General features: G+C 42.0%; 1 pseudogene; it reads right to left on the bottom strand.

Annotated features, from left to right (window-relative positions):
• Positions 1 to 312: 312 nt before the first annotated feature.
• Positions 313 to 16,053, bottom strand: LOC109451474 (heat shock factor-binding protein 1; annotated as a pseudogene).
• Positions 16,054 to 25,737: the final 9,684 nt, after the last annotated feature.

The raw sequence follows: 25,737 nt of genomic DNA, 5'->3' as shown, positions 1-25,737 counted from the left end.
ATTACAAAAGGAATGATAGAAATAAATGACTACAAAAACACACCAAAAAAATTCACAACTTTATGCAGGAACCACCAAAGTTTTCATGTTTAATTTTTAATAGTACAACTGACCAAGGTCCAAGATGTGAAGTTACTGTGTTTAAGAAACTGGAAGGAAAAACGTCATCTATAAAGTAGTTAAATGTGATAAGAAGAATGCATACTTTATACATAAAACCTGTCTGTAAAGAGTAACTCATTGCAAAAGCCATGCTGTCTTCTCTGGGCTTGTAAAAACGATGTTTCAGATTTCAGTGTAAATTAGCAATCTTCAAGTCTTCTGTGTGGCAGGTGTCTTGTTTTCACCTTCCAGTTCTCCCACCCCTGCCTGTGTTGCGAGGTCTGCAATATTTTCCTCCAGGTCATCGATGCAACTGCTCTTGTCACCAGTTCTTCCCGTGATCTGGTCAGACGTGGTCTGAAGCTTCTCTTGCATCGCTTGCAGGAATGTCTGTCACGCCGAAGTGGGATTCTGCATCGTCCTGGCATCAGTCTCAGCTGTCTCCCTGGTTTCCCGCTTGGCGGTGATGTCTCAGATGAGACTATCACTTATACTCCATCAGGGCAGGGAGGGACATGTGTGGAACCAGGTGAGGCCCCTGCTTCCTTTCAGGGGAAAACAAAACAAAACAAAACAAAACAACAGAACTCACCTTTCACCAAAGTAACTTCTAAATGGATTAAAGAGTTAAAAAACTATAAAAAAGCCATAAGAAATTAAAATTGACTACTGTAAAGGAGGAGTGACTTCTTAAGCTTACAAGTAATAAAAGAAACCAACATATCTGTGTGATAAAAATGGAAAATTGTGAGCAGAGAAAAATGCAAAAATAAAAAGGCAAACAACAGACGGGGGCAAAATAGTTCTAAGAGACACCAAACCTTTGTTTTCTGCTGTGGGGGCTGTAGACAGTCTTTTCTGTTTTCTCCAATGTGGTTATGTAACTCTTCCAAGAAGAGTATATGTTCATCTAAAAGAGAGACGAAGAAAAACAGAGCATTTTTGCTTTTACTGAAATCAATCACACTTGTAAAATAATCAGTTTGAACCAGTATTGAGATAAAAGGGTTCCGAACATTAAATAATAGAAAATCTGTTTGGATGCTACCTCTAAATTATATTAATATTAAATTAAAACACAAAGTTTGAATTTTGAATTACTTTAGTTTCTACAGTCCAGAAAGAAAGCATTGTTGTCGCACATGTCTTATGTGGTTTTCTTTCCTCTCTGAAAAGCATGCCAAGCAAACTCTGGATGGTGAGGCAGGCACATAAACATTCCCAGAAACTAAACATGGGATTAGCATCTTCACAGCCCTTTAGCTAAACAGATGGTAACCAGTGAATAGACAAGAAAGTGGAAATTTTGACTTGACAATCGAAACAAAACAAAAGCCGCATTCTCCCTACACAAAGGGGTTGAGTGGAAACCTACAATTTCCATTTCTCTTTGCTGCGAATCTGTTTTCCCAGTTGTAACGGCTGAGTAACTTATTCTGCCGGGTGGCTCATTAATTGAATTCCCTACTAGGCTGACTTCGGGAACCAGGAAGCCCAGAGCTGGGATTAGCAGCAGGGGCACTTACGGTCCGTGATTCAAATGATCGAGTCAGATCTGGAAGAATGTCATTATTCTCCTAGTGTCACTCGGGGACAGGGAGGCTCACCATATGGTGCTCACCCCGAGGACTGTCTCGCTATGTTTCATTTGAACGGTGACAAGGAACATTCAATGTAATAAAAATGCTGCAATTCACAGGAGACCCTCTGCATGCGGGGACTCAAAGCCTGCCATTTGAGAATTATGATTGCCTGCTTCTTGCAGAGGCAACGCTGTTGGAGCTAATGAATCCCAGGGGCTATTTCCAAGGGGTTGGGGCATAACAATCCCAAGACTGCTTAAGCACCAGCGACCCACTGGTTTGCAGAAAACACTGCCCCACTGTGTGTCAGCTTGCTACCCAGGCTGTCATGTAAAGCAGCAAAACATTTCTACTGGCCTGGTAGCTCCTGGCTAAGCACCTCCCCACAGCTCCCTCTGACCTGGAGGGTATCGGTATCCTCTTTGCCTGGCAATAAGGCTAAAGAGAAATGGCTTGTGCGGGGAACAAATAAACCTCCTGTTGTCTGGTCAGCCATTGGGCCTACGCTCTACCCCAATTTGGGTTTTCACAGTGACGGAGCCCTCCTGATCTGGTAGCTGCCCTATGTGTCATCGTCTGTCTCAGCAGGTTAGGCAGTGTCCCCATACCATCGCTGCCATGATAAATGCTTAATCAAGCCACCAGTTCCATCTTGAATCAGTCTTTATTATGATGGTTGCCAAACGGTGATTTTTCTAATTTCATGATTCCTTTTACATGTACTAGTTGGTATTTTACTGTAAGGAAGATAACTTTTTTCTCCCTTTGTTTGTTTGTATCTGTCAGTATTTTATTATTATTTGTTTTGATGCCCAAAGTGTCCCGTATTTGGCTCGTGGGAGTGCTTTCAAGACGGTCCTATTGACATGTCCTTTTGACATGTTCCCATTGTTCTTTGAGCAATCTTTGTCTTCAGACTAAAGATGCTCCAGGTGCTTTTCCAAGGTGTTTTTCATCTTCAGAACGGAAACCAGCCATTTCTCAAACAAACAAACAAACAAACAAACAAACAAACCTTGGTTCTCTTTATTGGGGAATGGTATTTAGAACCCAATATTTGGGTAATAGGTTTGATTTATTACCACTTGGTGTCATTGCTTCTACATTATTTCAGCAGACAGAGCAAAAAACAAAATATATATCAATATCTACTCATCCATCCATCCATTTATCTATGTATTTATTCTCTATATATCATCTATCTATATCTATCATATCTATCTATCTATCTATCTATATCTATCTATCTATCTATATCTATCTATCTATCTATCTATCTATCTATCTATCATCTATCTATCTATCACCTTTAAAACCATGTGTCCATATGATACCTCCAATACATCACTTCAGGTTTCACTCTAACTTTCCTTCTTTCCACATTTTAAATTTCCTGTTCAGATAATGAGAAGTGTGTCTCTTATGATCCAACATGTATTACTTATTTCCTCAATGCTAGAACATGTAATTTCAGAAGAGCTAACCCATACTACTGAGCAAAACACACCTCATAGCTAGAGTTCAATATTTGTTGACTGTTCTTTCTGTTTCTAGCCCGAGGATATAGAGTCAAACCCTGTGTTGAAATGTTATTTGGGTTTGTTCTCCCTCCTCATCCTTCGTTGTGGTTACGTTATTCATTTGAAATCACATAATACTTAAGTTCATTTGTTTCTGTTTGGCCTTCGTTGTTAGTTTTACTTTTCCCATTATAATAGATTTTAAGTATATGAAGCATTAATATGGTTCCAAAAGTCAGAACTAACTTAAGGCATATTTTCTTCCCCATCCTTTCCACCCTGTTGTCTGGAGGTAACCAACACCATTAGTTTCCGGTTTATCCTTTCTGTGTCTTTTTTTGCACAAATGCACAGATACATGTATATTCTCTTATTCTCTCTTTCTTCCCTCCACAGATGGTAGCATAGTCCCCTTATGCACTTTGCCCCCCAGCCTTTTTCACTGAATAATGTCCCCCAGAAGTCCCTCCGTATCATTTTGCGGAGAGTCTGTCATTCTTTTGCATAGCTGCACAGTGCTCTGTGATGTAGGTGTACCATCGTTCAGTCATCCACTCTCTTAGGTCGGGCATCTAGATTCCCATTAAAAACAGAGTGGAATGAACAAACTTGTCTTCATATGTCAGCTCAATAGATTGCAAGGTAAACACGTATGCAGTTTTGTTAGAAATTGCCAAACTCCGCTCCTAAGGGTTAGCAGCAACATGGGAGAAGACTGTTTTCTCATAGTTTTGACAATTCAATGTACTGTTATACTTTGTCATTGAATTTTTGTCAGTCTAACAGGTGAGAAATTGGATCTCAATGTATTTTTAATTTGCATTTCTCTTATTATGAGTGAAATTGAAAATATTTTTATGTTTGTTGACCACTTTTGTCTTCTTGTAAATTGTCTGCTCATGTTTTTTGCCCATTTTTCTACTTGATTTTTGGTCACTTTCCTCTCATTTTTAGAATTCTTTATATTAGTGATCTTTTCCTTTGTCCCTCATATAATTTGTGAATATATCCCTCAACTGTCATTTGTCTATTAGCTTTATTTATGGTGATTTTTTTCTGTGCAAAAGATTTTTTAAAAATATGGAATCAAGTTTATCACTCCTTACTTTTATTGCTTTTCCACTGTGTCATAATTGGAAAGCCTTTCTCTACCCTAAGGTTAAAGAGAATTCACCCATGTTCACATCTAATGGCTTTGAGTTTTTACATTTAAATCTGATCCCTTTGGAGTTGATTCTTGCGTACTGTGTGAGGTGTGGATCTAATTTTATCTTTTCCCAAATGGTTACCTATTGCCCCAGCACCATTAAAAAGTTTGTCTTTGCTCTGGTGATTTGAAATTCTATCTTTACCGTACACTAATTTCCGTATGTACTTGAGACTGTTTCCGGATGTTTTATTCTATTCCACCTGCCTGTCTACCTAGTCACGATCTAGTCTACACTGTTTTCCTTACAGCGGCCTTCTAGAATGTTTTCATATCTGGAAAAGCTAGACCCTGTCATAGATTTTTTCTTCCCTATGTTTCCTTAGCTATTCTTGCATGTTTAATTTTCTACTTGAACATCAGTGTCAACTTTTCTAGGCTCCTAAAACTACTTGTTGACCGTTGTATTGGAATTTTGATATTTATAAATGAAAGTTGGGAGAACTGAGATCTTTACGATATTGAATCCCATTCAGACCCCACCTTACTGCCTGTTTCCTCAGATACTCTTGGTGTCACTGTATTAATTGGGTCCTTGGGAAGCAGACATTGAAACAGAATTAGGAGTGAAAGAAGTTTATTGGGGGGTAACTTTTGTGAAAGTGACTAAAAATAGTGATGTGATGGTATTGGGTGGGGGGAAGGGGGGGTGTTGACTTAATGAGATACGTCGTAACAGAAAGCCAACAGCAAATAAAAAGCAGGTAACTCAGAACTGCGTAGCATGTGCATAGTATTTGGATCTACAGGACAACCATCCAGAAAACAAGGACAAATAGTTAAATGGCGTTGCCTCTGGAGCAAGGGTTAGGGAGAGAAAAGCAGAGCAGGGATTTGTTGCCTTTCACTGTAACTTCCTGCATTTTTTGATTTGTCTAAATCCTGCGCAGGTTTTGTTTTGCTAAACAACAAATAAATCAAGGACATCAATTTTTAAACAGATTAATAACGGTTATAGATAATCCCTTAATAGATAACCCATTAAGGACTAAGTAATAGCACTGCTGGAACTAATGTCTACAAATGCAAGGAAAATGCAAACCCTGAAAAAGAGGGCAACTGAAGGAAACGGTTAATTCGGAAGTTGGTTAAAATGCCAAGAATGAAATTTATTCCATGCATCAATGTTCTAAAGTCAGAGGGGGATTTGTCAGCCCGCATGAGCTGGCTTCTTAATTACATCCTTGCCTACCCGAGACCCATGGAGGCGTCAATCACCCTTACCCATGGAGTCGTTCCCAGCACAAAAAATCCATTATTTGACTCACATCCTTTATGTGTGAAGGCTCTTTCTAGAGTTGTCAGTGGATGAAACACCAGTTAAAGGATAAAAAAACGCATCGTTGGTTCAAACAGCTGCTTTGTTTATAATTGTTTTGCTTGTTATTTTTTGAAGCTGATGGGTTATTTCGATGTCAGGTAGTTGCGGTCTCAGAATCCCCAGATGGCTTAAAGTCAGGCAGTGTCAGTGGAGCTGGGCAGCTGCAGCTGGCGCTGTGGGAGTCGGAGGCTCCCAGTCGTGGCGGGAATCATCAGGGAGGCTCAGACATCATGTAGAAAGACACTGTGCAGGCCACCATGGCCACTTAATAACCGTCCTCTTTCTTGGTAGTGCCAATCTTCCTACAATTTGCTCCAGAAAGGATCAACATCTGAAAGTTCACGCTGAATGGGGGGTGCTGGTGAGAAATGTACCCATCTCTGTGTTCCGAAAGTGTCCAATAGACTTATTTTAAGCACCAGCGTCAGTTAATTTGCAGTGACTGCCTGGTGTGCAGTTTGAAAAGGATTGACTTATTTCACTTATTTCACTTCGCTCAGCACCCTCCAAGTCCATCTATATTGTTGCAAGTGCCAGGACTTCCTTCTTTTTGTTTATTTTTTAAATAAAAATTGCATATACTCCAAGTGTACAACCTGGTTTGATACACGCATACATCTACACCGTGGAATGACTACGACAGTCAAGCTAATTAACATGTCACGTCACAGTTACCATTTGCGTGTGTGTGATGAGCAGAAATCTACTCTCTTAGCAAATTTCCAGTATTCAGTGCAGCATTATTAACTGTAGTCGTCATACCGTACGTAGGACCCTAGACTTATTCATCCCTCATGACTGCAACTTTGTACCTTTGACGAAGGATTTCCTTCTTTGTTTAAGGCAGAATAACATTCCTTGTAGAAAGACAAATACTGCATGATGTCGCTTCTACATGGAATCCGAAGCAGTCAAATGCACAGAAGCCGAGAGTGGAACAATGGTTGTTAGAGGTGGGGGGCCAGGGAAATGGGGAGGTGTTGGTCAAGGGGTACAAAGTTCAGTCATGCAGAATGAGTTAGTTCTAGAATCCAATGTTCAACCCTGCGAATATAGTTAACAACACTGTGTTGTACATTTGAAATTTGCTCAGAGGGTAGATCTTAAGTGCTCTTACCACAAAAACAAAAGTGGTAACTTTGTGAGCTGGTGGATATGTTAATTAGCTTGATGCTGGTGATTATTTCACAAAGTGTATGTATGGTAAAACATTACATCATATGCCTTAAATATATACATTTTTATTTGTCAGTTATACCTGCTATAGTCTGAATGTGTCCCCGCCAAAAATCAAAAGTTGAGATCCTAACTGCCAAGGTGATGGTATTAGGAGGGAGGGACTGTGGCAGGTGAGGAGGTCATGAGGGTGGAGCCCTCGTGAATGGGATTAGTGCCCTTATAAGAAGAGACAGAGGGAGCTCTCCTGCCTCCTTCTGCCATGTGAGGACACAAGGAGAAGTCTGTGACCTGCAGGAAGGCCCTCACCTGACTCTGCTGGCACCCTGGCCTCAGACTTCCAGCCTCTAGAACTGTGAGGAATAAATTTGTATTGTTTATAAGGTATCCAGTATTTTGCTACAGTGGTCCAAATGGACAAAGGCAATCCTTCAATAAAGATGAAAAATAAAAAGGGAATAAAAAGAAAAGGCTATGGATTTGGTCTGTGTAGTAAACAGAATAATGGTCCCCAAAAGTTGACTACATCCTAGTCCCCTGGAACCTGTGAATATAGCAACACCTGTTTTACAGATGTGATTAAAATGAAGACGAGATGGACAGAATATTCTAGATTATTCCTGTGGGCCCGATGTAATCATATGAGTCCTTAAAAGTGGAAGCAAGTTGGGTCAGCATAAGAAGCACATGACCCTTTGATATAAGATGTAGGGGGTATGTGCAAGAACTTGAGAGAGGCCTCTAGTTGCTAAAGGTGGCCCCCAGCTAACAGCCAGGAAGTGGAGGCTTTAGCCTTACAACAGCATGGAACTGAATTCTGCCAACAATCACAATAAGCAAGGAGCCAACCTACAGTCTCCAAATGAAACACAGCCCTGACGCCACCTAGATTTTCGTCCAATGAGACCCGTGTTGGATTTCAGACCTACAGAATTATAAGCTAAGACATTGATGCTGTGTAAGCTATTAAGTTTGTGGTAATTTATCTCAGCAATGGAAGACTGAGAATACCGCCAGATCCACATTTAGATTTAGACCAAACAAGTTTTGATTGATTAGTGATGTCTGTCAAAGGTACAGGACTGGAGAGTTGCAGCACATGTGCTAGACACTTGTCATCAGATTGGAAGCATCCGTCAGTGACCCAATGATGAAATGAGTGACATGGAAGAACAAATGTGTTCTGAGAAGACAGAAGGCACCGAAACCAAGAAGGACCTGCCTAAAAATGGAGGGACATACCCTAGAGAACGTCCAGTCCAGGAGCACCAAGCCTATTAGCAAGGAGGAGGCAGTGGGGGTCTGAGGGGGAGACAGATTCAGTTTGAGAACAAGTTCAAAGTCCTACACTGGAGACAGACTAAATATTGTTACCATTTTTCTGTGGTCATTTCGCTCAATAACAGAAGGGGAAGTGGGGTCAGGAGGAAAAGAAGTGCAGTTGCTTCAGCTGACCATGGTTTCCATAAGCACGCCCAAGGGAGAGCAAAGGATGGGCACCATCTTAACTCCAGTCTCCTGAAAATCTAGCTGTAAGTGGACCAGACACCTACACAGCCACCACTGGAGGCTGAAAGAATGGGTGGGATGGTGGGATGGTTGTGGTTGGCCAAGAACAGAAAAAAAGTTTTCTAGAGTTCCTCAAAATCCCTACATAAAATAAGTTGCTGATGTTTCCATTCACCTCCTAGACTTTGTCAACTTGGCATAGGTAGCAGCTGGGACCTTGATACCCCGTCTGCTCCTGAGCACACACCTACCTTATTATTCCACAGCAGCACATTTTTATATTCTCATCCTTGCCCACCCACACATTCAGAAAGGTAAGCTTTCTCTTGGCCGATCTCTTCCAACTGACCCCATACAGGGCATCCCCACAGGTGAGCCCTAACCACCTGCCTCACTGCCAAGTAAGATTGTGCATTGATCTGCAGCACAGCAGAGGAAGTCTACAGAGGTAACCTACACAGATCCATTTAGTCTTTCACTGATGAAGATGAGAAAACAGTGAGAGAGTGTGGGTCCACATTCTTCCAATGAAAGCAGGAGAAAATCAATAGGGTGTAGGGTACTGTTCAAATTAATGATTAGAAGAATAAGTGGGAAAAGTCTCTCAAAACATTAAAAAAATAATAACAATTATCAAAGAACGACTAAGCCATCCACTTTGCCATATCTTTGTGATATGTGTGCCTGTCAAATGTGGATTACCTGTCAAATGTGGATAATCCTACTTGATTTCAGTTGGGGGGGGAAGAGATTATTTAGACTGAAAGATGTAAAATTTTGTTAAGCTTCTCAATTGTAATTCAAAATGAAAAGACAGTGATTTTTATAGAGTTTGAAGGAAAAGTTGTGACCTTGGAATTTTATTCCCAAACTCACTATTGTTCACATAAAAGGCACAGTTATTTTAAAATATTTAAGGACTCAGAAAATAATACCACAGTTGCTCATTATAAAAAGATTCTTCAAGTAAGTAGTAAAGCAGAATGAAAAATAAATCGGAATAAAAATGCCACAAAGGGGAGATAGACTGTAAAAGAATCAGTGAGAACAAAGACACTGATCTAATTGATAAATGTCTTTAAAATTTTCCATATTATAATGATGACAGTTAACTCAATGTTTAAGAAAGGGTTCTTAATAAAGAAATGTCAGTCCTGTAGTAAAAAAAATCACATGATTTCCATAGAACCTGGGGGGAGGGCAGGCAAAGAGGGTGGTAGGAGGAGAAAATGAGGGAGCGAAACATGATAAAGTCTCTTGTTTGAAGACAGGAAGTTGTTGATATTTAATTATTGACGTAAAAGTAAAAGATGGACTTTATATACATATGTGTAAAAAATTAAGTCAGAGAACACATATAGGACCTAACACTTTCATAGAACTATAGAAACAACAAACAAAGCTCCATATTAAAACTTGAACAATTCATCAAAAGTCAGAAAAAAAAGAAAAAGACAAATGTTTAAAACCTGGTGAACAGGAAATACACAAAAGTGTGTCCATAATAAATCCAAATTAGATAAATTGCCTTGTTGAAAGACAAAGGTTTTCACACTTGGTACAAAAAGATTAAAATTCAGCTATATAATATTAACAAGGGATCCGTCAGCTATATAATATTAATAAGAGATCCAGCAAAGTCACGAGAAGTCCCCAAAATGAATGGGCAAATATATATGAACTAAATACATACGTGAGGACATATATGTGTATGTAAACATAAAGTGCAATATTAGTATCAAGCAGAATTTGATGTAAAAATAATTAAAAGAACGGAGAGTTTATATTAATGAAAGATACCCAAAGCATCTGTCTGGTAAACCTTTGTGTACTGGACGCAGCTATCTATACAGAAAGCGCTATGAAAATGAAAAGCAGAGCCCGAAGCAAACTTTACTAGAAGATAATTGCACATCATCCCCATGATTCGATGGATCAAATAGAAAAACAATGCAAGCACTTGCGTAATACAATTAGCACATAATGATGTATATCACGTGTTTTGATTAGTTAATTTTATCCGGTTTTACTGAACACCTGCTTTTTGTTCTATACTGGGAAATGAACCATGGGTAAGACAAACATTTCTATCTCCAACGGAGCTAGACCCGTGAGTTGGCTGTGTTTCACCTGACAGCCGCCTCTGAGTTGTGAGGGGCGCTAGGAAATAGAGTTTCTGGCACTCAGGGCCAGGGCTGGTTACGTGATTTGCAGGATCCCACGTCAAATGAAAATCCGGAGCCTCTTGTTCAAAAAGCAAAAGGTAAGCTTTTCCTTTCTTCTGCAGTTTCTACCTGCCATGGTGTTTTTTATTTGCTGTTTAATGTTGTGAGACGGGGATGATCAGGAAGGAAGGGCTGACACCCCCCAGCGCCCAGGCTCTCTCCTGACTCAGTGCATGAGGCCTACCTGCTGACCCTCCCCCGCCCCAGTTGCAGTCGCTGAGGTCAGGGGAGAAGGTGGCTGAGAACTCGTTGCCAGGGAGGGTAGGGGCGGTGAGCCGAGGCTGTAAGTCCTCCAGTGCATGCTCCGTTGTCCCATGGGACTTCACTCATACAATATTAATTCAAAGAGAATAATGATTGAGAATTTTACGATGACGACCACAGAGAATTAAACCCCAGGCTGGGCCCCCTTCTGAGAGCACATCTCTGTGTGATCGAACTCCTGTGAAGCCAGCCTTGCGTGTGGCCTCTATAGGAAAGGCAGGCGGGGAGAAGGGGGCGGGTATGGATGTCAGGTGGGCCCACCCATGGTCTCTGCCACCCTGTCATGTGTGAAAGGCGGTCCATCACTCTGGATTTTCACCAGCACAGAAAGAGGCGGAGTTAGTCCACTTGGTGACTCAGAGCCTAAAGGCATAAGGGCCGCGTCTGAAAACACAGTGTTAGCAATTCCTTCACACTCTCCTGTATTTTCAGCCTTACTCGTTTCATTTGGAGATAAAACTGAGAGATGAGGGGAGGGTAATTTTGCGTAGAATATTTAATAGGAAATACATCTGTTCATAATGTTCCATCATTATGCGTTTAGTATCTGTAAAATCTGTAGTGGTGTCACCTTGCTCATTACCATCATTGGTAAATTGTGGCTTCTCTTTTTTTCCCCTGAGCAATCTGTCGAGAGAGGTTTAGCAATTTTATTGATATTCCTGAAGAACCAGCTTTGATGTCATTGATTTTTCTCTATTTTTTTCTGTTTTTGTTTGTTTCTTTCTTTGATTTCGCTCTGATATTTATTACTAGGGTTGTTTAATTTGTTCTTTTTTGTATTTTTAGTTTCTTAAGCTGGAAGCTGAGCATGATTTGAAAACTTTTTTCTTTTCGAATGTAGGTGTTTAGTGGTGTACATTTCCCTGTAAATACTTCCCCTCTCCCCCACCCATTTTAATATCTTCCAGAAATCCCTCCATATCAGTTCATAGAGAGCTTCCTTGTTACTATTATTTTTTAAGTTTTTTGGACTTTTTAAAAAAATAAACTTTATGCTTTAGAATTGTGTAGATTTACATAAAAATTATAAAGATAATACAGAGAGTTCCCATATATCTCACACCCAATTTCCTCTATTATTAACATTTTGCATTAGAATAGTACATTCGTTATAATTGATGACCCAATATTGATACTTTGCTATTAACTAAGGTACATATTTGATTCAGACATCCTTAGTTTTTATTTGCTGTCCTTTTTCTTCTCCATGGTCCCAGCTAAGACACCATATTACATTTACTTTTCATGTCTCCCTACGATCCTCTTGGCTGTGGTGAGCATGACAGTGTTGAGAAGTACCCGTCAGGTATTTTATAGAACATCCCAATTGGCATTTTTCTGATGTTTTTCTCATGAGTAGGCTGGGGTGACGAGTGGGAGGAAACTGGAGACAAAGTGCCATTCTTTGCACATCAAATCAAAGGTACACGCCATCAACATGACTTGTTATTGATGATGTTGACCTTGATTTCCTGGCTTAAAGTAGTGTTTCAGGTTTCTCCACTGCACAATTACTCTTTCCCCCCCCCCCTTAATAGTACACTCTTTAGAAGGACGTCACCTGCATGATCCATACTTAAGGAGTGGGGGATGATGAGCCCCCCACCTTAAGGACAGAGTATTGAATTACATAATTATTTAGAATTCATCTCTATGGGAAATTTGTCTATTCTCTCCAATTTATTTATTTATTGACTCATTTATTTATACCAGTATGGATTCATGGATATTAATTTTATACTGGGTTATAATCCAATAGTACTATATTTTATTGTTCAAATTGCTCCAGCTTTGCTCATTGGGAGCTCTTTCAGTGGCTCCTTTGTCCCTTTGACATAAGGTTGTATGTGGTTTTTTTAAGTAGTTCATTACTTTCCAGCACTATAAGATGTTCCAGGCTTGCCTTGTATGTTTCCTGCTCCAGTCCTAGAATCAGCCATTTCTGCAAGGAACCCTGGTTCCCTTTATTGGAGAATGGCATCAGAAACCCAGATCTGGGCAATAACTGTGCTCATAGCTCCTGGAGTGGCATCGCTTCTAGGCCCTCTCAGCTGACAAAGCAAGGAAATAGCTGCATGTACCTCATTCTTTTTACAGTGGCATAATATTCCATTGTATGTGTGTGCCAGAGTTCACTGAATCAACTTCCTTGGTCAGTAGATTTCCTTGCTTGGGTATTTTGGTAGTTTCCAGTAGCTTGCAATTATAAACAATGCTTCGAGGAGGAAGTAATCTTGTACATTTATATTTTCATATTGTTGGAGGTAAATGAGGGTAAGTTCCTAATATCCTTAGGGTAAATTCCTAGGGATTGTGGGGTCTAGGGATACATTCACAGGTAGATTTTTTTTGGATATCACTAAATTCCTTTACAAGGTCACACCATGTTTGCATTCCCACCAGCAATGTATGAGAGAACGCCTGTCTCCTGTGACTTTGCCAAAAGAGTGTATTGTCCAACTTGTGAAATTTTGCCAATCAAATGGGTGAGGAGTGGGTGCAGGGGCCACCCAATTCTCATGGAAGGATTTAAACTTTCTAAGCTGAGAAGTTGACAGCAGTGAACCAAGACAAAGGAACCTAAAGGCTTGGGAATGAAGTAAAGCATATGCCTCTCATGTACTCCATTCTTCTAGAATTGTAAGAATAATGCATAAATAGATAATCTCGTTTCACACGTGCTCAAAGGAGCACACAGATTTTGGACAGGCCCAAAGAAAATCTGGTTCTTAGCAGATGAATTACAACCATGTGGCAACTTGTGATAGCAAGTTCCTTGTGGTTGCCTGTAACCAAAATATAACTTCCTCCGAGATGCTTTATGTCTCTGTGGCTGGCCACTGAGGTTGTGGTGGTGTCACGGCCACCCACATTTTTTGTTTTGTAATTTCTCTGGTATGCCAGGTTATGGTACGATCCCTTTTAGAATTCAATATTCTTGGTCAACCCACATTCTTTCCATCACCCAGGATTTTTAACATGAAACGAAGAATTCATAGACATCCAGGAGAAAGTTTTCCTAACAAATACCCAATTATACCAAAGTTATGAAAGAACGATCATCTTAAGTAGCTTTCAGTTGACACAAAAAAAGAAAGGGTTAGTAAAATGTCCGTCACTGGTATTTAATGTCAGTTTACTTTTTCAAAGCCTACCCACAGTTTCATCTGAGGAACCCGCTCCCCATCTTTGGTGGGGTAGCTTGTCTAGCAGGCTTCCTTTTTCCATTGTATGGATGAGAAAAGTCAGTACAGATGGAGTGAGAGTCTCTGTCCCAGGTGTGTCTCTTGGTGAGAGATCTAGGGGTGTATGTTCTGTTAACACCCCGTCCACCACGCAAGGCAACTTGGAACGGAATGGTGTTGTTGTGTTTTTGGTGTTTTTTTTTTTTAATTTATCGGGGTGACAATTGTTAGTGAAATTACATAGATTTCAGGTGTACAATTCTGTATTACATCATCTATAAATCCCATTGTGTGTTCACCACCCAGAGTCAGTTCTCCTTCCATCACCATGTATTTGATCCCCCTTACCCTCATCTCCCACCCCCCTCCCCCCTTACCCTCTGGTAGCCACAGCCTCAGATCTGTGAGAAAATCAATTTCTGTTGTTCAAGTCACCCTGTCTGGGGTGTTTTGTTACGGCAGCCTGAGCTGACTAATACGATATCTGATATAAAAGAAGTCACCCATAGATATTTGTCCAGTGTTCCGTTCTTGTTGCGTTGAAATGACTGGTACATGGTACTGGGTCAGACAGGGCTCCATGACGCTCACAGAGAGCCGCAGCTATCAGGGGCTGTCCCGGGGTTGGAGGGGGGCCAGACATGTCAAAATGTTCCCCTCCTAACTCTCCCCGTCACCCGCTCCACCCTATCCCGCTCCCAGCTACTGACAAAGAGAGACGTGTGTTGTGTAAAATATGTTAGGTTACATTATGGTTCTGAGATTTGGGATGAATTCATGCATAGTTGAGAATATATGTCATGTAGAATTCTGTTGGTTGAAATAAAATATACTGATTCCGCAGAATAAGACATCTACCTTGACTCGGAAACACTGTCTTTGTCATCATGGTATTTGAACACAAAGATGATACAGAGGAAGAGATGGCACACTTTCGATGGTGAGAGGGAGGGAGAACCTGGGGTGGAGAGAGGGCAATAGTGGGGGTCATGGAGCAGGGGCTTGGTTGAGAGTCTCCAACCAAGATTGGGTGCATCAGCCTTCTGTATGAGGGCTTTGGCTGTCTGGCCATCTGGGGTCTTGGGGAGGGGGACACAGCCACTCCAACCCACAGGCCAGCAGGTGGGGCCAAGAGAATAGACAGCAGGGCCTCTCTCCCCTCCTGCCCTTTGCCCCTGCTGTGCCTCCCGCTGGCCAAACCCGCCGGCCCACGGAGGCCAGGCCCGCTCTGCCTGCTGGAGGCCAGGCCCGCTCTGCCTGCTGGAGGCCCGACCCACAGGGACCATCTCAGAGTGCCAGCTTCAAGGCTACCGTGCCGATCCAATTATCTTATTGCTCTAATTAGGCTCCAAAGTCAATCATGCATTTCGTTCTAACTTGCGACATTCTTAATCGTTATATTATTTATAATTGAGCATCATAAATTTAACAGCAGGAAATGTAAGGGTTTCATTACATCTATTCTATCCTGAGGGATTTTTCTTCTGAATTTTTCTCTTCCTACTGAGCATAACCCTCAGGCTTGTCAGGTTCTGGCAGTGGCCACGCTAACTCGCTTTAGTACGTTCACCTGTCTGGTCCGGTCTGTCCCCTAGAAACGGGAGCCTCAAATGGGGCCACATACGTCGTTTAAAGTTTATTTATAGCCACATTAAAACAGGTGCAATTCACCTTACTACTGTATTTTATTTAATCCAATGTACCCGCTGTGTTACCATTTCAGCATATAGTCACTATACAGAAATGATCCGTGAACTACGTGACACTCTCGTTTTCACACTGTCTTTGAGACCTGGTGTGTGTGTCACACTGACAGCACAGCTCACCTTGTACTTGCCACCTGTCATGTGCTCAGCAGCCCCTGTGGCCAGTGGCGCCTGTGCCAGACAGCCCAGGTCCACACGCTCTTCCTGCTCCCCTGCCGCCCACACCCTCTCGCTCCTGCCCATAAGTCCCATCTCTGCCTGATGCACAAAGTGAAAACAGACCTGTCTGAGCACATGAACACATGGCTTTGGCTTCTGGAACAGTGATCTAGGCTGCCGAGCTGGGGGGAAAACAAGGACCACTTGCGTTCAGGACTCTGCTTCTTTGAGAGGAAACTTGCAACTGGGAGATTAATTCTTTGCAGCCCTCTAAGACTGCTCCATCCGCTTCTCAAAGCAGGGGTGCAGTCGCTTTCCCTGGACTCCACAGCAGCGGCTGGTTGGAACCTGTACACTGAGCAGCCCGACAGGCTGAATCCTGGCTCCATCATCTTTGAGCAGTGTGACCCCAGGCAAGTCACTTAACCTCTCTGAGTTTCAGGGTCTTAGTGTGTCAGGTATGAAAAACATACCTTCTCCTCATGGGTTTTGTGATAATTAACTGGGTTAATGTATCTAAAATGCCACATACGGAGTTTGAACTCAGCAAGTGGTTGCTGTTGTTCTCCGTTGGTGAGGAGCAGATCAGAGAATAAAAAAGGAAAAGTGTAAGTCAGGCTCATTGCTTGCACCTTCTGAGAAGCACAGAGGCTTCCAGGTCAAAGTGTTGATGTCAAGTAGCCTCTGTGGATGAGAAAAAGTCCTCACTTTAAAAATGATGGCGCGATTTGAAAGAGGTGGTTGTGGGGACAGAGCCCCAGAGAGCAGTTTCCAGGCTCTCGGCCTCACGTGGAAAGGTGCTGGCTCAGGCAGTAAACAGCCATCAGCTGTGACTAGTTATCCATTGGCCACTGATATAACTGCCGTGGCTGAGCTAGCAGTCGTGGATTACAGTTAGCAAGGGGTTGGTTGGCAGAGAAGCGGAGGGCGGATTGCAGATCGTGTGGCTTCTTCTCCCTGTGTCTCCAATCCACTCGCCAATGAGACTATAGTGGTGTGACTCCCCTATCTATGGCTCCGTGGGTGTTCCTTTTTGGCCTCACCATGTCCTGCGTTCTTATGTGGGGAGCGGGACCAGAGACCCCGCAGGCCGCCCCTCACGACAACTTTTATATTCTTCCTCTTTTTTTCTCATAGTCGCCTTCTCTTTTACATCTTCATGACATGCAGAATTTAATTCATTCTTTGCCATGTTTCTTCAACTAAGTTTCATGGTTTTTTTCCTTATTTTGAAAATAAGAAGGATAAATGATTTCTTAAAGCATTAAAATCATATAAAACTGATTTCTCCTTATAAGTGATGATTGCTCCCCGTCCCCCACCCTGCCATAAGTGACTGGCCTCTAATTTTTAAACAGGCTTATGGCAGATATCTACGCAAGCGATTTAAAAAGAACAACAATATCCTGCTCTCAGCTGCAATTAGGGTGGGATCAAGGCTCTCCAGGGGCCCCTCCAGAGGGTGCAGGACTTCAGGGGCTGCTTTCCTGGTTGGCTGCGGACGCACTTCCTGCAACTTCCACTCCCAGGTGCTGCTGCCACAGCCTCTGCGTGTCTCTCTGATACGGGATCCCCGACCCAACCCTCAGAACTTGGCAGCGCCTGGCAGCTCCTGTTTCCCCCTGAGCCGTCGTGAGATTGCTCCTCTGTCGGAGTGGAGAGTCACTGTCATGCAGGGTCTCTGGTCCCACTCACCGCACAAGAACGCAGGACATGGTGAGGCCAAAAAGGAACACCAACGGAGCCACAGATAGGGGAGTCACACCACTATAGTCTCACTGGCGAGTGGGTTGGAGACACAGGGAGCAGAAGCCACACGATCTGTAATCCGCCCTCTGCTTCTCTGCCAACCAACCCACCAACCCCTTGTTAACTGTAATCCGCGACTGCTAGCTCAGCCACGGCAGTTATATCAGTGGCCAATGGATAACTAGTCACACTGATGGCCATTTACTACCCGAGCCGGCACCTTTCCACGTGAGGCCGAGAGCCTGGAAACTGCACTCCTGGCTCTGTCCCCACAAAAGTATAAAGAGAATCATAAAGACCATCTAACCCAGTGAATTCCAATTTGTCCAGCCCTGTGTGTAAATAAGGGCATTTTGGTTTATCCCAAGTGGCAGAAATCCAATTCAAATTTACTTCAAGAAAGAAACATGCCTTTACTGGGGAGTCTAAGAGTTAACTGACCTCAGACACAGTCAGAGCCTCAGCCCTGCTAGGTATCGGGCTGGGTGGCTTTCTTTGTCCTTCTTCCTCTCCCATCTCCTGGCTCCATTTTCCTGGGTGACGGCTGACAGGGAGGCGAGGCTCACAATGTCCGTATTGTCCTGACAAAACAGTGGCTTTCCTTCCCTGGGGCCATCAGGCGCCCCCTCTGGGCTGGCATGTGTGCATCAAATCTGTGCTCAATGGCAACATGGGGTTGGGGTGGGGAAAAACAGTTCTGCCACCAAAGGGGGGCTGCCACAGGAAGAGGGAAGGGGCGGGCAGCACTGCTCTCCCTGCTCCCAGCTCGGACGCCCCGTCCCAACCCCTAGTGCGGTGGAAAACCACCCAATACCTCCCCTGCTACCTTCTCTCCCAAGATATTTTGCGAATAAAATGGCTGACACTAAAGAGGAAAAACAAAATACAGCTGATTCTCATTATTTGAAGATTCTGTATTTGCAAATTTGCTGACCTGTTAAAATTTCTTTGTGACCCCAACTGCCACCGTCCCAGCTGAGGTAGGACAAGGTGACACATTTTGGTGCTTTCTGTTGGTGCTTTCTGTTTCAAGTGGCCCCACACGTCACGCTGAAGGGCTGTCTAGTGTCCCTGAGTGCATGGAGGCAGTCATGTGTCTCATGGAGAAAATACGTGTTAGACAAGCCTTGCTCAGGCGTGAGTTACAGCACCGCAGGCTGTGAGTGCAACGTTAAGGAATCAACATATTGTTAAATAAGGTGTCTTTCAACAGAAACACACATAAACAAGGTCGTGTATTGATCGGTTGACAAAAATGTTGTGGCCAGAGGCTCACCGGAAGCTAATCCTGTATTTTGCCCAGGAGCAACAGTTCAAGAGTCACTCACTCCGTGTTCGTGGCCACGTCATAGACCATGACTATTACACATAATGAGAATTGACTGTAACCTTTCTAGACATCCAGTGTCACTGACTGGGCCAGTCCCCTGATTGCTCTCCCGCTAGAGACACACAGGGGAGGGAGAGAAGGAAATGGCAGGGTAGATAAGAAAGAAAAAATGAAGCAAAAATTTGCAAAAGGCTGAGGGGAAAGAAGAGGGAAAGAGAGAAGTTGAGTAAGCAGAGACGTGACCAGCTGAGAGATGAAATGGTAGCATCAAAGGCTCAGTGGGCTTGTTCCATTGTCTTTGGACGTCAGTGTCATATTTGTCCATGGGTGAGACGCTCATCAGCCCCCAATACTGTACTTGACCCTCCTCGAAAAGTTGTGTAAACACAGCCATGAGTGTCCACAGAACTTAAGAAGCAGCTGCTCATGACCTATTTACACATATGCTTTTGAGAATGTGGAACTTTTGGTTGGCAACATTGCCTGACTTAGCAAATAAGGGAAGCGAGAGAATATAAAAATAAACCGTGAAATTTAAATGAAATGAGTACTTTTGTTCTCTGTCTTTAAAAACATTTCTGAGTCTGCTTAACAAAAGGGGCAAGGAACTCTGTCGCAGTTTGAGGTTTGCATTAATCCTTGTCTTCTAAAGGAGAGCTGATTCTAAACTGAAGGATGTGTAGGAATATTCTAGAAACTGCATTTGTTAAGAGACTTGATGTGAGGAATTGCATTGATTAACTTCCAGTTGTAAATTCCATCTGTCATAAGAGAGTAAATTTACTCATCGGCTATAGCGTGATTAAAGCACTGACTTCACCTTCGCCAATTCTGTCACATTTAACCCGCCAATGCATCAAACCTCTTCCTTGTGGAAGTTATTTTGACAAGTAAACAAGAGACTGATACGAGCAGGTTAATATTGAAACATAATTTGCATTTTCACAGCACTTTTCTTTCATGCATAAGTCACTCTCTGAGTCTCTGCTCTTTGAAATTCTGATTCGAAGGCTCGATTTTCAGTATCTCAGAAACTGCTTTCTTTATCCCAGGAAAATTGTCTGCCTTTATTTTCAAACTTCCAAATTTACTTTTTAAATAGAATTTTATTTATTTCATTTTCTTAAGGAGTTCTGAAAGATTTGAACACGTATAAATGGAAAATTTGAGATTTTAAAAGGTCTCCTCTAGCCGTAACATTACCTCTTAATTTAGTGGATATATTTGCCATTCCCTTTTTGCAAACATAGAATGTCCCACAGCCCTCAGTGTCCTCGTTGTTGGGTTTGACCATTGAGATTCATGCGAGCCTCCACTGAAGAAGCCTGCGGGTTATATTTAAAATTAGTGTCTAGTTCTGTTCATCAGCCTCTTTTTTTTTTCCAAGCAAACCTTGGTTTTCTCACATGTTGGTCTTAGAATGACAAGGATTTAGAAGATGCTTATGTTGCTGTTTTATGTGTTTAAAAGTAGGGTGACAGAATAGCCTGCAGGAGTACCCATCCGTTCCCAGGAGCAGATGTAAGGCTGGAGGGATGTTCTGGCCAGCCTCGTCTGCGGGTAACTGGGGGAGAGTGTGCTCCTTTATCATTTTCCTGTATTGTTAAACTTTTGTACACTGTGCAGCTGCTATTTTAAGCATGGGAAATAAATATGCTTTGCTTTCTTTCCAGAACCTGTACAGGAACAGCAGTAACTCTTGCCTCTTCTGCCAGCCTTTGCCTCTCAGGAGTGTCTGCTTGGGCTTCTGTGCACACACCTGTGTGGGACCCCAAGGGCAGTGGGCCCACTTGGCTTACTGGTGGCTGTGCCCCTCCTCAGGGCAGTGCCCTGACTCCCCCGGGCTCACCTCTCCGATGGCCATGGCTTCTCTGCCTTGTGTTTGAGCATCTCTCCCCGCTTCCCAGCCCTGTGCCATGTCCACATGGGTGCACCCTCTGTGTCGGCGGGGAGCACCTCTTGGAACACTCCAGAACATTGAGAGCACTGAGCTTCGCTTCCTAACTGCCCCGAAGGGTGAGCACAGCGCGAGATGAGAGCCGTTTCGGAGGCCCTGACCAGGCCTGCAAATCAGAGATGGCTTCCCTGAGGAGGCAGCCCTGGAACTCTGGCTCTGGTTTTAACGAATTGATTTTTCTTTTTAAAAATCTTGTTCTGGACATTAAAAAAAAAGCATAATTATGGTGGTGACCATAGCTGATAACACTGTATCATATAATTGAAATTTACTAAGAGAGTAGAACTTAAATGTTCTCGCCAAAAAAAAAAAAAAAAAAAAAAAGTAAATATTTGAGGTGCTGGTGTGTAATTCAATGGGGGGAATCCTTCACCAGGGACACATATATTAAATCATCGCGTTGTACACTTTATTTATTTATTTATTTATTTGAACCATTTTAGAAAGCTTTATTAGGATGGGGTTCTTGGTTCTCATTTACTTTGTGTTTAAGAAGCTCACCTTAGGTGTGCCTGTGTAGTGAGAACAGGTATGGTGACTGTACAGGCCAGCAAACTCCCCTGACCAAAGCCCTCAGTGGGAAGAAGTGGCCCAGGTGTCCCTCCAGGGGACGTTGTGAGCTCTGTGGCCCAGTGATTGCTGAGCCTGCCTCTGATTCTGTGATGCCGGTACACACTGGAACCTCAGGAGAACGTTTCCATGAACAGCTGTCATTACGTTTTGCTTCCTTCCCTGGCCTCCAGTGGAGGGACGGTGACTCCGGGGCCGTCGGAGGCACGTGGGGGGGCAGACTGAGGTGTGTGGCCTCAGGGCCAGGGCTGGAGGACAGTCCACGTTGTACACTTTAAATAGTTACCATTTTATCTGTCATTCGTACCTCAGTAGAGCTGAAAATGTGCAAATACAAAAGCCAAAAATGCACCCATCATTCACCTTTGACAATTATCAACATTTTGCCAGACTTGTCATGTCTGGCATTGTTTTGTGTCAATACTGTGAGGGCTTCAGTTTATCATTTCATTTCTTTTTGGTTTTAACCTCACAGCAAGAGGGTTGAGTTAATAACCCTTCTCAGCTCAGGGCACATTTTGTATATTAATCCATATGCAAGGTGCCTCTTTTATCATTCTTTTATGTCTATTTTGAATTTCCATCCTCTGAATGGCAACCATTTAAATGTATTTAATGTCTATGTTCTTGTTCATATGTCTGTTGGTTTGTAGGCCTCCTGGAAGGAAGCACCACAGACAGAGGGGTGTAAACAACAAAAAGTTATGTTTTTGAGGCTACAAGTCTGAGATCAAGAGCTGGCAGAACTGGTGTCTTCTGCTGTCTCTCCCTTGGCCTGTAACGGCCGTCTCTTCCCTATCGTCATGTCGTCTTTTCTGTGTGTCTCTGTCCTAATCTCTTCTTACAAGCACACCAGTCACAGTAGACTGGGGCCCACGCTAGTGACCTCATTTTTAACGTAATCACCTCCTCAAAGACTCTATCTCCACATACAGTCACCCTCTGAGGCACTGGGGGATTACAATTTCAACATATGGATTGTAAGGGACACAATTCAACCCGTAACAATTGAAATTCCTAAAAAAGGTACGATTTTGTTTGGCTGCATTTTTTTAAATAAAGTTGAACATCTTTTTATGCTTTTATAGTCTTGTACTTGACTGCATTTTCCCTCCCCTGAAACGTGTTTCTATTTTATTCCTTTTTGCTCTTGAGTTTTTGATTTATTTTCAAATTGATTAGTTAGAGCTATTTTAAATATATTAATATATTCTAGATACTGCTCCAATGTCTGCGTGCGGATTGCGTTATCTTCCTCCAGTCTGTTGTTGCAAATCCTGAGTGTGTAGCTGAATGAATTTTTCCCCATCTTTATCTGGTATAAATACCAGATAAAAGTATGTATTTAAAGTGTCCAACGTGACGCTTTGATATACATAAGCATTGTGAAATGATCCTCATAATCAAGTTGATTAATATATCCATCGCCTCACATAGTTACTAATGTGTGTGGGTATGTGTGTGTGTGTTTTAAGAACACTTAATATCTAGTCTCTTAGCAAATTTCGAGGATACAATACATTATTGTTAACTATTGTCACCAAACATAAAGGACAATGGTGTCAAGGTCAAGTGTAAGTAGAGTCTCTTCAAATATGATTGTAAAAATCCTTGAAAAACAATGACAAAATAAAGATGTATTCCGATAAACAAATCGGAGAGAAAGGATTGTAGGCAGACCTGCTCTAGGGGAAAAATAAATAGTATTCTTAAGCTCCTAGTGAGTGGTGTTATCTTCTAAGAGCGCTTTTTTTGTCTCTGGAAGGCAGCTGCTTCACTGCAGGCATGTCACCTCAGCTGGGTGCAGCGTTAGGCTGGTTCACTGCTGGCTGGCGGGTCTTGTGTGGGCCAGTCTGTTTCCTAGTGTGCAGTCTTCAGGGTCCCACTGAAAGCTTTGTGTGTTTACAAGGGCCCCACCCTGTTGTTAGGTCCAGAACACCACTTTTTATCCATCCAAGCAGGAGAGACAGCTGGAAGCTTTGCTTGGATTCTCAGCTTCCAGCTCTTACTGAAAAGGAGTGGTCCCTCATTCTTTCCTTTTGGAAAAGAGCAAATGCAACCCTAACGCTGGGTTCACCTCTCTTCATTCCATTCTTCTGATTGTTCTTCAGATAAACACTTTGAATATTTTGTTCAACTTACTCAGTTTTACTAAGTGGGATGCTTGGCCTGAAACCATCTAATCAGAATATACTAGAAGATGGACTCTGTGAGTGTATTTTAATACATTTAAAGGTATTTAAATGGTATTCAAAACGAACACATGTAAAATATTACATGTAATGTATGTAAATATGATATAGTTCGTACACATTTCATTGTGCTTTATTAACTTTTCACTAAGAACTGTGGTTTTGAGATCCACCTATATTAGTGAATGTTCTTCTAGTTGCTGCATAATATGCCAGAGGGTACATGCACCACATTTTTTATTTCTCTCTCCTGGTCACGGACACTGGGGTGCCTCCAATTCTCCACCCCATAAACAACGACATAATGAACATCTTTATGCGTGCGTCCTTATGCCCGTGTCAGGGTTTCCCTGTGATAATTCACCCAGGCACAGGATTTCTGCCTCGTTTCTGCCCTCGTCTAATTTGGTCACATAATGCCAGATTATTTGCAATGGCCGACCCACCTACCGCCCTTCAGCGGTGTATGAGGGACTCTATATTTTTCAGTCTTTAGTGTGTGCTCATCTATAGTTGTAGAGTGATTTCGTACAGTTGTTTTCGCTTGCATTTTTCTGACTCAGGTTAATGAATCTGAGCAATCGTCATACTCACATGCTTGTTTGATTTTGAGTTTTCTCCCCATAATTTGCTTGTTCATATATTTTTGCCATTTAGTTGTTTATTGCCACATATTCCAGGTGGGTTTGTAAGAATTCCTTGTATATTCTATCCCTTGTCAGTTTTAGGCATTGCAATTACGTCATCTCTCTAATAACTTTGCCCATTGTACCCTTGAATAGAAACCCTTGATTTTAACGTACACAAATTTGTCAGTTTTGCCATGTGACTTGGACTCATGGAGTTTTGTTTCATAAGTAATTTCCTAACCCAGATCACACTAATGTTCTGCTGCACTTTATTCTAATAACTGTATAATTTTACCCGTCACATTTGGTTTTTCATCTGAACCCATTTTCATGTGGTTTGGTGTAGGTATCAAATTGAGTTTTCTTCATATAGAGAGCCAGTTTTCCCAAAATATCTGCTACTGATTCGTCCTTTCTCCATGGACGTATGCCATTAACACACATTAAATTCCCACAATACACTGTTTTTCTGAGCTCTCCCTTCTGTCCCACTCATCTGTTTGTCTAGTCTATGGCCAATGACACTTTCCTAAGACCTTGAAGTATGTCTTACTATCTGGTGAGGCAAATCCTCTAATTGTTTTTCTGTAAATATTTGTGGACTTTTATTTTTCTCCGTACAATTTTGAGTAAGTTACTGAGTTTCTAAAAAAACAAAAAACTAAGTTTTGATTGGGATTGTAGTAAATTTATATAACAGTTTGGCAATAATTGATATCTTCATACTATTGAATCATTTCTCCCAAAAGTATACAGCACCTCCATTTAGTCAGACCTGCCCATGTCCTTCATCATAACTTTGAAGTTTCACCACAGAAAGCTTCTGTATTACTGGTTAGGCTGATTTCTACATACTCAAGAATGTATTGTTCTGGTGAATGGGTTATTACTTTTATGACACTTTTTGTTATTAGTACTGATGTAGAGAAATGCTACTGTAGGTTGATCTTGTAACCAAAAACTTGATGAATAATAGTTTTGAGTTTTAATACTTTGTCTCTGGAGCTCATTAGTTTTTCTAGGTAAGTTATCGTTCAGTTTGTAAATGATGATGGTTCTATCTCTTCCTCTTTGATTCCTACATTCTTTATTCCCTTTCTTTCCTTTTACTGTTGGCCAGGGCCTCTGACAGTACCTTCAACAGTACCCGTAATAATGGGTATTCTTGTGTTGTTCCCAGTCTTAAAAGGTATGTGTCAGTTTCTCCATCTGGACTATAAGATTATTGGGTATTACACTGTATCAAGCTATGGACTTTCACTCCTCCCAGTCTGCTAACAACTGTTTTTTCATTAATAGCTGTCGAGCATCACTGAATACCTTTTCTATATCAGTTCAGATAATCTTTTT

Source organism: Rhinolophus sinicus, linkage group LG01 (assembly GCF_036562045.2).
Source record: "Rhinolophus sinicus isolate RSC01 linkage group LG01, ASM3656204v1, whole genome shotgun sequence".
Lineage (NCBI taxonomy): Eukaryota > Metazoa > Chordata > Mammalia > Chiroptera > Rhinolophidae > Rhinolophus > Rhinolophus sinicus.
The sequence above is the reverse complement of the archived record's forward strand: the minus strand, read 5'-3'. Positions and strand labels throughout refer to the sequence as shown.